Source organism: Mirounga leonina, unplaced genomic scaffold (assembly GCF_011800145.1).
Source record: "Mirounga leonina isolate KUSES-001 unplaced genomic scaffold, KU_Mleo_1.0 Mir_165, whole genome shotgun sequence".
NCBI classification, from domain to species: Eukaryota; Metazoa; Chordata; class Mammalia; order Carnivora; family Phocidae; genus Mirounga; species Mirounga leonina.
The window spans coordinates 69,591,998-69,605,410 of NW_023270415.1; the positions used below are offsets into that span (position 1 = coordinate 69,591,998).

At 52.8% G+C, this 13,413-nt stretch overlaps 1 long non-coding RNA gene across 5 annotated transcripts in view; it reads left to right on the forward strand.

The window, feature by feature from the left end:
• LOC118015213 overlaps positions 1 to 13,413 on the forward strand; it is a 185,695-nt gene that overhangs the window by 157,533 nt on the left and 14,749 nt on the right. For 3 of the 5 annotated variants that reach the window (XR_004680574.1, XR_004680575.1, XR_004680576.1), the window contains 4 exons: positions 137 to 209; positions 804 to 953; positions 8,160 to 8,285; positions 9,325 to 9,525. This is a non-coding gene — a long non-coding RNA (uncharacterized LOC118015213). The other 2 variants (XR_004680578.1, XR_004680579.1) reach the window with 2 other exon arrangements.

Consider the following 13,413-nt stretch of genomic DNA (forward strand, 5'->3'; position numbering starts at 1 on the left):
TACCCCCATTTCACAGATGGGAAGACTGGACTAGATAAGCCACTTTCGCAACCTGGTGGTGGCAGAGCTGGGATTTGAAGACAGATTGCTGGCTCTGGAGGCTACTGGTTTGACCACTATGTCTGTTGCTTTGCAGGATGACCTGGGAACCATGTACACTGGGTCCCCTGTGGCCAAGGGTCCCTTCATGGTGTTGATGAGGCGTAGAGGTAATCTGTCACTCCACTGCTCAGGAGTCTCTCTGACTCCCCATTGCATCTGTAGGGAAAAGTGGAACTTCTTAACATAGCATGAGGGCTACCCTTTACTGCCTGGCCACTGGCCACTCTTTCACACTCCATGTCACACATGATGTTAAGACATCTGAAAGTCCCCTCCCCTTTCTCTGCCTGGTGACCCCCTACTCTTCAATACCTAGCTCAAATATCCTCTTCTCTAACTTGTGCAAGACACAGTGCCTGCTTCCCTCTTTGTTCCCAAAGCTCTTGGTCCCTCCCTCTGTGACCACATGGATCACAGCCTTTTTCTCGGGACGCTTGGTGGGTCTTGAATCCTTTAGGACGGGGAGGGGTTCTGCTGTACTCATGTTTGTGCACCCCTCAGCATCCACTGTGGTCTTCAGTGGATACCAACCTCTCCCAGGTAGGATGACCTCCTTTACCTTAGGTTCTTCTTCATTTCAGCCGGGGAGATAAGTGTTCTTTATCTTCTGATTATCAGAGGATTTTGTTTGTAATAGATGCTTTTCTTCAAGGTGCCCCAGGCTCCAAATTGCATAATTGATATTTACTGTGTTTTCCTAGGTTGTCAGGCTGTGATTTTAGCAGAGTCCTGAGCTCCGGTGGAGATTTGCCTCTCTCCAGCCTTGGGCTATCTGCATTTTTGAACATCTCAGGGCCCAGAAGGAAAAGAAGAATGTTGACCAGCTCTAGGAATGGCCTGAATGAAGAGAGGTTGGTGTCTTGCTTAGTGTTCACTTTGATTCCAGAATGAAGTCACCAGGGTCCGGAGGAGGAAGTGGCAGGAAGAGTGGGTTTTTGGCGACCAAAAGTGAAGTATGTTTGTTTCTTCATGTGCTTTTGTGGAAGTGGCAGTTGCTGCTCACACGGAGTAGTAAGGTCCTCTTAGCAGAGTCCCACCAAGGCCTGAGGAGGGTGGGCATGCAGGGAGCCACCGGCTTGTCGAGGCTCAGTATTGAGACTTTGCTGAATGAGAAGGGTAGGAAAAACCGAGTTTATAAGGCACTGGGTGACTTCTAGGAATTTTTCCTTGAGAAACACATACACAGGTGCAGATGGTGTGAATAGCACCTTCAGAAATGGCAAATGATAAGACGATTTATTTATTTTATTGACATCCGATGCCTCGTTTTTGATCAGATTACTGGGTATGTTAAGACTCAGGAGAGTATGACCCAAACTCAGGGGAAAAGAAAGTCAATAGTAAACAGAATAGAATTGAGCCAGTTGTGACTCACACTTGTGTGATCGATTGGTTTTTATTATTATTAAACAGACTTTATTTTTTGGAGCAATTGTAGGGTCTCAGAAAAATTGGGTCGAAAATGCAGAGAGCTCTCATATCCACCCTGTCCCCATGTACATACCATCAGCATCCCACACCAGAGTGGGATGCTTGTTACAGTTGACAAGTCTACACTGACGTCATTAGCATCCAGAGTCCATAGGATTGTCCCGTGGAAGAGATGGGGGCCCGCCGATGCCCACCCCTCGCCTAGTCCATTAGGATCCATTCCCGGTGTTGTACCTTCTGTGACAAGTGTGCGACAGGTATCTACCGTTGTAGTATCCTATGCAAACTCTGTGCTTCACCTGTCCGTGTGTCTTTATGAGACACAGTCTTTTTAAAGCCCCTCAGTTCGGGATTGGTTGATTAAGTCATGATGTGTCCTGAAATGAAATACTATGCAGCTGTTAAAAAGAATGAGTGGCTTGGGGCGCCTGGGGAGCTCAGTCGTTAAGCGTCTGCCTTCGGCTCAGGTCATGATCCCAGAGTCCCGGGATCGAGCCCCGCATCGGGCTCCCTGCTCCGCGGGAAGCCTGCTTCTCCCTCTCCCACTCCCCCTGCTTGTGTTCCCTCTCTCGCTGTGTCTCTCTGTCAAATAAATAAATAAAATCTTTAAAAAGGAAAAAAGAATGAGTGGCTTTATGAAGTAATGTGGAACCATCTTAAAGTGATACTCACTTTCAAAAAGCATTATCAGCCTTAACAGTGTTGCTGAAGCAAGGGGGGCATGGGAGAGTGTAGAGTGTGCTGACAGCCACCTCTCCCCAATGAGCCGCCTATCCTTACTGTGCCCACACTTACCACGTTCTGTCGCTCCTGCCTGTCCCCTGACCAGAACACGCCACCCCCCCCCCCGCCCCCCCCCCCCCCCCTGAATTTCTGTGCCCGCCAGGCTTCCTCCTCATTCCAGGTTGTAGAGACCCAGCGAGGGGGAGAGGCTTGCCGTGGACCTTTGAGACGGTGATGAGTAGCTGACCCTGTCAGTTAAGTTGGGCACATTGGACCCCGTTGATTAATTTAGTCCCAGCAGCTACACACTGGTGAGTCAGGCCTGTTGGGGTCCAAGTCTGAGCTCTTGCTTGGCTGCCTGTGTGACCTTGGCCAGGTTACTTAACCTTGCTGAATCTCAATTTCCTGATCTGCAAAAGGAGGCTAAAAATGCTTCTCTTGAGGTTGTCTTGAGGATTAGCTGTGATAGCGTAAGTGAAAGTGCCCTTTGAGGGAAGACCAGGGGAAAGTGTTTATCCTGTCGGGAGGAAAGCGAGGAGGGCCCCCTGTTGTCCTCAGGTGCCCCAGCCTTCCCCTTGAAAATCCCCATGCAAGTCGGAGAGGTTATAATTTGGCTCCTTCCTCTTTTATTCAGTGTACTTCTCTCGGCCGCCCAGGGCTTTCAGCTTAAGCAAATAAATTATCCTGCTCTGCTGGGCTCTGTGTTCTGTAGCCAGCCATATGTTTGAGCTTGATAGAGATTCTTATCGGGCGGGTAATATTACCCAGCAAGGGATGACATTTCTTATCAGAGGCCCTGAGGAATCAGAGATAGGAGCCCTTTCTTTTTACCGGCAGCCAGGCCTCAGTGTGCGGGGCTGGCAGGCAGGCTGGGGGCGGGCCAGGGCGCAGGGTGGGCATCGGCGGGCCCCCATCTCTTCCACGGGACAACCAGCCGCGCCCAGCCTTCCCTGGCGGCCTTGGAAGCAGGCCCTTGGGAGATTTTTGCATATGATCGAGGTGGGGCAGGGCAGGGGGTGTGAATGCGGAAGGAAGGAGGGGATGTGAAGATGCTGGATCAGTTGTGGGTGGAGACAGTCCTGGCATGTGTGGGGCCTTACCCTTGACGGAGAGCCAGGTGGCCTGCTGCAGAGCCCAGGCCTGGGGCCTCTGCCCCAGGGTTCTGCAGAGGGGAGGCAGCTCAGGCCCAAGTACCCACCACAGTCTTGGCTGTGGGAGTGGCGAGGTGCTGGGTGATCTCCCTGTCCCCCTCCAGATCCCCCCCACCCCGTCCACCCTGTCCTGTGACGGGGAGGCTGGCCTGTGTGGGTGCCAGAGGATGGATGCCGCACGGGGCTCCTGGGCCCTCTGGCTTCTGTTTGGGAGGTGGGGCGGGTGGGCAGGAAGGGAGGAAGGTCGGGGTATTCGTTCGCCGCCTCCTGCTGGGTCCCACATGGATACAGGCAAGGTCTACACCGAAGGCCTTGCGTCTGATTCCTGATTCTGGCAAGTACTCACTGTGTGATACTAGACAAGTTATTTGCCTCTTGTGCGTGGGTTTCTACCCATAGCATGGGGTGACACCGCCTTTCTTGCTGTCTCTGGCCGCTGACCCTTGGATCTCCGTGATTTCTGTGCCTCTCTTTTGCCTTGATATCTGGAGGAAGGGGCACTGCGGGGTCTCCGAGGGCCCGAGTGCAGAGCACACTGCAGATGAAGCTCCAGGGTGGGTAGAAGAGGTCAGAGGTGACCACATGATTTGGGGACTGCAGCCTCTGTTTCGGACACATGCGCAGAACTCTTCCCCTCCCGATTTTTGGGAAGTCCTGCCCTCTGCAGCCCTGCTGTGCAGTCATAATCTTGCCATCATCAGAAAGGGAAGGAGAAGTGGTTTCTCCCTCTCCCTGGACCCTTTCCAGCCAGCAGTCCTGCCTCTGCTTCGCTTCCTTCCTGTTGGCCCCAAGTCCTGCTTCCTTCCGTCTCTCCCCCGCCTCTCCAGTCCCGCCCTCTGGTGGGGCGTGCTGAGGTTCCAGTCTCTCTCCTCACCTCCTGATGGCCAGGTCCAGATTCCGAAAGCACAGCTCTGTCCTTGGCCCTCTGATCAAAGGTGGTCAGACCTCCTAGCATCTATTAAAGCCCACCTCAGTGTCACCCCACCCTATGATTCCATGCTCATCACCTCATGACAGACGCCTCTCATGCGGGGTTCATCTCTGTCTTTTGAACTGACCACTATCTTTCTTTGACTTTTGTACCTAGGATCATGCCCCCTTCTGAGGGGACCACAGACAGGGCTGGGTTCGTCCCCAGCTCTACCCGCTCCTGGCTCTGTGATGGTGGGCAAGTCACTGAACCAGGCTACACCTCAGTGTCCTCAACTGTGATGTGGGCCGTGAGGTCCGGCTCCAGGGTTCTTCGGAGAAGAGTCTCTCTGGGGCTTGCCCAATGACGGGTGTTCAGTGAGTGAGGGGGTCCCCTCTCTCTAACTGGCCGCCCCTCAGATTACCCAAACCCTGCCTCTGCTCAAATTCCATTCCATCATTTGCTTTCCCTCTGGGCTCTTCTGCCTGGAAGTCAACTGCTCCGTCGGAAAGACGCCGTCTGAATGCCTCCTGGAGGGCCAGTCGGAACAGGCCTTGTGTCTTTCTGCTTGTGTCTGGCTTCCCAGCCTGCTCCTCTAGGGCATCGGCTACAGTATGTCGTGCTTCTCAGCATGGCCCTTGATTCGGTGATGAGTAGTTGACTCCAAGGGAATGGAGGAGAGTCATTTGTTCTTTTGTACCACATTTGACTGAATGCATGTCTTGTAGTCGGTCTGTGCTGGGCACTGGAGTTGGAAGGAGGCGTAAAATGGGGACTGTCCTTACAGAGCCAGTCCTCCAATGAGAAGGTTTACCTACCGAGAGTAGGGCACGGACTGCAGACCTGGTGGGACATGGTCCCTCCCCATAGGCAGCTCAGAACCTGGTGTGGGTTGGGGAGTGTGGGAGGAGTTCCGTGCCCAAGGAGAGGATGCCTCCCTCAGGTGGATGCCCCTGTCCCCTCACATCAGAGCACGGCGTCCCCTCTCGAGATGCCACGAGTGGCCTCGTCAAGATGGAGCATATCCAATCTGCAGATGCTCCCCACCATGGCCTCCCTTCCCATGGAGGGGGTCAGCTCTGAGGTCAGCAGCACCTTTCATCATGGACCTGGCACAGGCCTTGTTAGGTGAACTCCTCTAAGAGGGGTGTTCTAGAACGTTCCAATCTGGCTGATCATGATGGTGCCTTGAGTACTCATGACAGCTTGTCCCTGGCCAGGGCAGGGGGAGGGAGCCAGCCAGCTGACAGTCCTGGTTGACTTGTGGTTTCTCTCCTCGTGAGCCTCCAGCATCTGGGGTTTCAGTTGAGTTTATTTTCCATCCACCACCAGCCTTCCTACCCAAATCATCCTCATCTCCCCCATAGCTCATGGCAAGAGCTTCCCAATTTGACTCCCTGGATCCATCCTTGCCCCCTGCAATCCCATCTGCACTTGGCAGCCAGCACGATCTTTACAAAATGTGAATCAAATTGTGTCTGCCCTACCAAACATACCAAGGATTTCCCATTTCTGTTCTTGGGATAAAACTCAAAATCCCCCACTGGGCTCTGCATGAATTGGCATGGATGTCTGTCCTCACTCACTCTTCTTCAGCTACACTGACCTCTGCTGAGTGATACACCCTATTCCTGCCCACCTCAGGGCCTTTGCACATGCTATGTCTTTGCTTGGAGTGCTCGTTCTCTCCATTTTTGCATGGTGCGTGCTTTCTCACCCTTCACTCCCACTGTTCTTTGCTTTTTCTTCCTAGCCGGGTCTATCCTGACACATTTATTTGTGTTTATTTCACATCCATTTTCCTTCATGAGATTGCACTCCTATAAGGGCAAAGACGAGGTCCATTTCATCTACCACAGTAAGAACAATGAAAGCTAGTGCTTTGATCACACTGACCATGTGCAAGGCACGGTTCCAAGTGTGGAGTTTACCCAACCACTTAATCCTCCTGAGACCCTATTGAGACATAGGTGCTGCCATTGCCTTCATTTTACAAACGAATAAACCAAGGCACAGAGAGGTTAATCAATGTGGCCCAGCTGCCCCATCCAGCAGATGTTAAAGCCAGAACTTAAAACCACACTGGCCCACACCAGGGTCCATGCTCTTAACCCCTCTGGCAGAGCCTACTACTAGCGCTTCCCCAGAGGGGATGCTCAGTGAATGGGTGGTGCATGAATCAAAGGGCCACTGTCCCCTCTCTCAGGGAGGTCCTCGCTGCAGCTTCTGTACTGGGTCCAGGGCTGGCGGCACGGTCAGGAGGAGGGGACCTGAAATGAGCCCAGCAGAGCTGGACTGCCGTCAGGGTCCCTCTGTATGCACTCACCGGTGACTGTGGAAAGCCCTTCACTTCACTAAGCCGGGATGTTCTTAGCTCCGGCGGGAGCAGGGCTGTTGGAATTGCATGGCGGTGCAGGAGAATCTGGGAGGTGAGCGAGGGCTCATAGCGTGTACCCACAAAGTGTCCACTGCCCTTGCCCTCCTGGGGGGCTTCTTGTCTCTGGGGAGAGTGCCTCACACCCTCTTTCAGGTGGAAGTAGCTGGGGGGGATGGCCCTGGCTGGGTGACAAGGATTAGGGACAGACACAGCTTCTGTAGGACACAGAGGGTGGTCCCCACGCCTCTTCTCATCCTTAGTATGCCCTTTCCATAAAGTGGAGTGTTCGCTGACTTCAGTTGCAGGGCCAAGTGTGGTGGGCTTCTGGTGACCCCCCTCCCCCTTGCCCATGCCACAAGGTTGAAGCGCCCCCAAGAGCATCCTGAATCTCTGGACATGATGGTGAGGAGCTGCCACCTTCACCCTGTGACCCCAGATGCCCAGAAACATCGGTGTGACTTTCTGATCCTTTGAACCGGTGCCTTCAAATAAAATTTCTCTGTAATGTTGAATTCTGAGCATCGCTTTGCTCTTTTCCTCTCTTCTGACCCCCCACCCCCTTCCTGCATCCTCTCTCCGGGCTCATGAATAGTCCCGCCTTACTCCCTGCTTCCCCTCCTCCCACATTATATGGCTATCCCTTTCTGTCAGCATCTCTCACCGCCCCTTTACCTTGTTCTGGCCTTCAGATACACAGCTTTCAAAGGAACCCACATGCCGGCTTCTTGCAAACTGGCCTGCCAAGCAGCTAATCCAGCCCCGCCAAGGCAGGAGGAGAGGGACATTTGGTCTTGTGACAGCCGTGGACAGCTGGCTCATCCTGGTTGCTGGTCTCCCTGTGCACCTCATCCCTGGAAGGTGCTTTGGCCCCAGGCCTGGGCCTGACAGCAGGGCCTCGCTGATGAGAGCAACAGCTCAGCCTCGCTCCACTTTTGATGAGCAACCTCTCGCAGTGTCTTCCTCTTCTTTCTGGAGATCACTGCAGTGCCTTCCCCCACCCCCCACCCCTGAGGGCACCCCTTCCTGCCCCAGAGACTGTGACATTTAGACCCATGGTGTCCTAGCTCCCCCACTTAGTAGGTGTAGGTCCCTGACCTGTGTTCGGAAGCCAGATCAGATTTTGATCCTGGCTGCATTATTGACTAGCAGTGGGATGCTGGATTAGCCTCTGTGCCTTGGTTTCCTCCTTTCCAAACTGGAATGCTGACAGTAGGGTCTTTCTGTGGTAGACGGAATTATCAGTCCCAGTTCTTCCCTCCCCCATCATCAAATTAACACATGCACACTGTGGCTGTGGCCTCCAGGTGGGCAGGTGCACTCCTCCTGCAGTGACGTCCATCTCGGCCACACGACTTGTTTTGGTCCATGGGGTGTTAGCAGCGTAACGGGAGTGGAAGGCGCAAATTGGACGAGGTTGGGCTTCTTTGCTTGCCTACCTTTCATGGTGACAACATGCCCTGGACAGCCTCCAGTCTGCAGAGGAGAAGAGACACGGAGCAGATTCCGAATTCACACCTCTGTGGAGCTGAGCTCGGACATGCCCTCCTGGTACCAGCCGGCCCCTAGCTGATGGCAGACACGTGAGTGAGAGGTGAGTGCTTATTGTCGTTTGCCCGGAGCTGGGGTGTTTTGTTACACGGCATTCCTGCAGCCGTAGTGGTACCGTTACATCGCTTCATAGGGTTATTGTAAGAACTTTAATTAACTGAGTGAGTTGGTTCACGTATTCGGTTTCCTTTGCTCAGTGTCTTCAAGCAACACGGTATATTATCTTACAATTCCGTAGGTGAGAAGTCCAACACGGGTCTCACTGGGTTAAAATCAAGGAACACAGGGCTGCCGCCTCCTCATGGCTCCAGGGGAGAAGTGTTTTCTTGCTGCTCCCAGCTTCTAGAAGCCCCTGCATTCATTCCCTGGCTAGTGTCCCCTTCCTCCATCTTCAGAGCCAGCAACCTAACACCTGTCTATGCCTTTCTTCCACAGTCACGTCCAACTCTGACTGATTCTGCCTTCCGCCTCCCTCTCCCGTTTTTGGATGCTTCTGATTACATTGGGCCCACAGAAATAGTCCAGGATAATCTTTCTATTTTAACATTTGCACATACTCACCTTCTTCTCATCTGCCACTTGAATGCGCCTTTGCCATGCCACCTAAATAGTCACAGGCTTCAGGGATTAGGGCGTGGACCTCCACAGGTGCTGGTTACTCTGCAAACCACTGCACGTCAGGCATTTAGAACGGGGCTTTGCGTGCACCGAGTACTTCATATCCACTGGTTCGATTGTCGGCCTTAGCGTTCCCATTCATGAGATGAGATGAGAGGTGGTCCCATCTGATGTCCACACGGGCTCCTCAGACAGGCTTTGTTGTGCTGGACATGGAGAAATATTCCATCCCTTGGTCCTAGATGGACTGGAGACAGGGGGTTTATGAGACAGGAAGGGGGTGAGGTCAGTTTCCTAACTGGCTTTGGAGCAACCCAGAGGTTCTTCAGGATGATGCTAATGCTCCTGATTAATTATCACAGCAAGTCTCCTGCTGTCCTCACTGCCCATCAGCCTTGCCCCCCAGCTCGGGCCTGGCTGAGTGACCAGGTGTGCCTACCTGGTTCCATCCTTGCACTTGGCAGGTCCTGATCTTCCCACATACGATGGATTGCAGGGAAAAAGAAACTTCCTGGCCTGCCGGATACCAACTTGAAGGAAGTAGCTGGCTTTGGTGGGGACAAGGAAACAGACCCCCAATGACAGCAATAGCCTCTCACCAGGCTTCTGCGTTAACGGAGGAGCTGCTGGGCGGCTGTGGGACACGTTGGAGGTGTCGGCTGCATGTGAGTTCCTACAAAAGGGGAGTTAGAATTCAGTGTGTGAGAACAGAGTGGGAACAGTGTGGGACTAACCAATAGGAGAGAAGCCGAGGTCTGGGGGTTCCTGGGTTTCAGAGGTTCCATCAGTGACTTACTGTGTGGCCACCAGAAAGCAGATGATGCGCTCTGTCCCACAGTGTCTTTGTGGTGGCAAAGTGGCGTTCACTGGGCTTCCCCCCGTCAAGAGTAGATGTTATGCAATGACCTGTGTGGGATCCGAAGCCACAGAGAGTCATGTAAAGAACTGGACCCTTCTTTGGACATCACCAAGCTTGCTTGGGGACATGAGGCCCAGAGAGGTGACGTATGATCCACGGTTATGCAGCTGTTTGGGAGTAAAGCCAGGTCCTAGACCCAACCTCAGGTCCTTCCCTCCCTTTCCAGTAGGCATTCCATGCCGCCATCTTTGTTTCTGTCACCTGGTGACGGAAGCACCTGCGATCTATTTCAGGCCTGCCAGTTGCCCTTCTTCTCTAATTCCTCGGCAGCTTCAACATGGCTGATAGCCTCTTGCTGCATCCTGGAGGCATCCCGCCGTTCCATGTGACAGACTCCCGACTGCAGGTCTCCTTTATGTCGCTAAGTTTGTGCTCTGTGACAGTAAAGCATGACTGTGGGCCAGGAACGTGGGGTCCAGGTCTGCAGGGCGAAGAGGCACAGAGTAGGGGAAATACGGTGTGAGGGTTCCTTACATGTGTCAGTTCGGCTAGGCCGTGGTGTCTACCTCTAAGTACGTGTACACACACGTGCTGTGGGTTCTTTTCTCTGCAGAAATCTGACTAGTACCTGCAGTTAGGACGAGACAGATTTCGGTCCCAATCCAAGAACTGCCACCTCCTGGGGAAGCTTATTTGTTTACTTCACTGGGCTTCCGTTCCTTGTGGGTAAGATGGAAACAATATTAATACGTGCTAGGCCAGCAAGCAAAGATACGGACTAAACAGGACAGTAAATGTACAGCACTTCCTAGGCTGCCTGGCACCATGCTCAACAAATAACGTTGCTTATTGTCAAATTTATACGTGTCTGCGAGCCCCGTAGGTGCGTGAACCAGTTGTCTGTACGGCAAATCACCCCCCAGCTTAGTGGCTTAAAACCAGGACCGCTTATCCTTCTCATTTGCGTAGGGTGGCTGAGCCCTGCCAGGTGGATCTTCGGCTCCGCTTGGAGTCCGTGTGGCTGCGTTCCCCAGCGGAGCTCTGTGAGGCTTCCCGCACACAGCTGGGGCCTCAGCTGGGATGACTGGGGCAGCAGCTGGGGCCTCTCCTTTTCTCTGAGATCTTGTCATCGTAGTCCAGCCCGATCTTCTTCACACCGTGGCGGCTGGATCCCCGCAGTGCCTCGTGTGAAGGCTGCCCGGCCTCCCGGGGGCAAGACGCAGAGTTCCCACGACCTCACTCCCTTCCCATTCTCCTTCTCAGGGGGCACAGGTCGGCCCCAATTCGGGGGCAGGAGAAAGGCACCCCCACGTGGGGTCGGGGGGGGACAACACGCGTGTACAGGAATGGGAGGAATTCTCGGCCATCCTCCCTGGACACAGCCAACCCCAGGCCACAAGTGGCTGGCAGAGGTGATGACTCTCGGCTTCGACCGTTTCACCTCGTGGGTTATCTGTTACCATCTAGTGGCCCCGGCAGGGACTCTGGAGCCAGCCCGTCCTGTTTCTAACCCTGTCTCTGCCGCAGAGCAGCTGTGTGACCTTAGGCGAGTTGCTTACTGGCTCCGTGTCTCCGGCTCCTCTTCAGGAAAACGGGGACAATATTAGTACTAAAGTAGAGCTTGTGTGAGGATACACCTACGTGTAGTGTGCAGGTGTGCATGCACGTGTGTGTGTGTGAACGTGCATGCATGATGTGTGCATGTATGAACGCACACCTAAGCGTGTCCGTCTGTATTTGTGTGTATACACGTACACGTACATAGGAATGCACGCATCTGCCTGTGTGTATGGAATTTGGTACATCACTTTAAAAAAAAAAATTATTTATATATTTGAGAACCAGAAAGAGCGAGAGAGCACAGGGGGAGGAGCAGAGTCCACGCTGAGCACAGAGCCTGATGCGGGGCTTGATCCCCTGACTCTAAGATCATGACCTGAGCTGAAATGAAGAGTCAGATGCTTAACCGACTGAGCCACCCAGGCGCCCCGAGTACATCGCTTCCGAGGCCATTTCCCTGTGCATATATGTTTGCAGCCTGCCTTGCCCTGGGTCCGGGTCGTGTTTTCCAGACAGTTTTAAAGTTGGACGTGGAGAGTTGGTGCCCAGCTGGAATCTGGGCTGAGCCCTTCCCAGGCCCACGCCTGGTGCCTTCACCGCAGGAGCGGTTCCCTAGCCTGTCCTTGAGAAATAGCAGAGTGTCGTGGGTCCTGGTGAAATATGGACCCTCCTCGGCCCCGTCCCAGTTCTGCTGGCCCAGTTGCTCTGGAGTGATCTGCTTGGGGACCACAGTGTGCCACTTCTGGAGGCTGGTCTCCCACCTGCCACCTTCGTTCTCTGATTACAGTCGCTTTCCTGTTTCCTTCCAGAAAAACCCAGTACGTTCTACTCACACACAGTCAGGATCTCAGAGGGGGGCAAAGCACAGCGCTGGTTTTGTATTTGGAGTTTCAGTCTAATTTAACTTTCCCACATCACCGAGAAAGACATGGTCTCCTTGCCTCACCTTTTCCAGGCTGTGCCAAGGTCAGGGCCTGGGCCTCCATCCCTCCTTTCCATAATGAGCTGATTTCCCCCAAGGTACAGCTTCTGGGCAATGTGACCCCGTTGCTTTGTTCCCTGAGTCTTCCCACTAGGGGGAAAAAAAAAAAAACAACAACTGTCATTTATTGAATATCTATGCTTTATACATATGTTGCTCTAATTATTACCCTGCAGGAAAGATATTATTATCCCGAAGCTAGGAGATAATAAACAATTTACAAAAGGAGCCAGCATTTAAACCTTTGTCCGCCCAACTGGAAAGCCTTTTCTCTTTCCTATACCAGAGGTGAGATATGTAGGATTTCTTTTCAAGGCCATAGGTCCTAAATACTTCCCCCTAATGAATGTCAACAAAATCTTGCAGAGAGAGTGTTTCCAATGTAAAATGTACAGACTGTCCTTGGGGTTACAAACACTGTGTTCCAGAGAGTCAGGCTCTGCCCTGGTGCTGGCTGAGTTGGAAGGCACAGAAGGGGGAAGGCCAGCCACACTCCTCACTGCCTTTTTCTGTGGAGTCTTTCCCTTGTAAACATGTTTTCTTCCCCATCCTTTGGCATCCATTGTGATTGAAATTCCAGGTTGTCAACCCTTGTGGAAAGGGGTTCAGACCTTGCGCTTTACCGGTCAAGCGGCTTTGTGGAGTATTGAACTCCTGTCCGGCCACCGGCTGTCCTTCGTTTCTTTTCACAAAGCACTGAGTATCTATTCCAGAAACATCGCCAAGTCCAAACACACAAGAAGAGGAAGCTACAAACACTTCTGTTATCCTTCAGAGGTGACTGATTGAAAGGACTGCTGTCTGTGCATATGCATCCTCATCATAGTACGGTGGTGCACCTGTTGGTTTGCACGGAGCTGTTTTAATAAATACACGATAGCCAGCCTTCCACGTCGGCATGCGCACTTCTGCTCCCTCACCATCTGATTGCTGGGACACGCAGCTTTGCCATTGTTCACACAGAAGTGGCAAAGGCTCTCCCAATTTTTCTTAAGTGTCTGGGGCACTTACGAATTCAACACTGTACTATTACAAACAGTGCTTCCGTGGATATTCTCATGGTCCAATCTTCGCAACTGTATTTGCTATTTTATGAGGATATATTCCCATAAAATAGAATAGGTTATTTCGCTTGCTGCAGGCCTTTTGGGA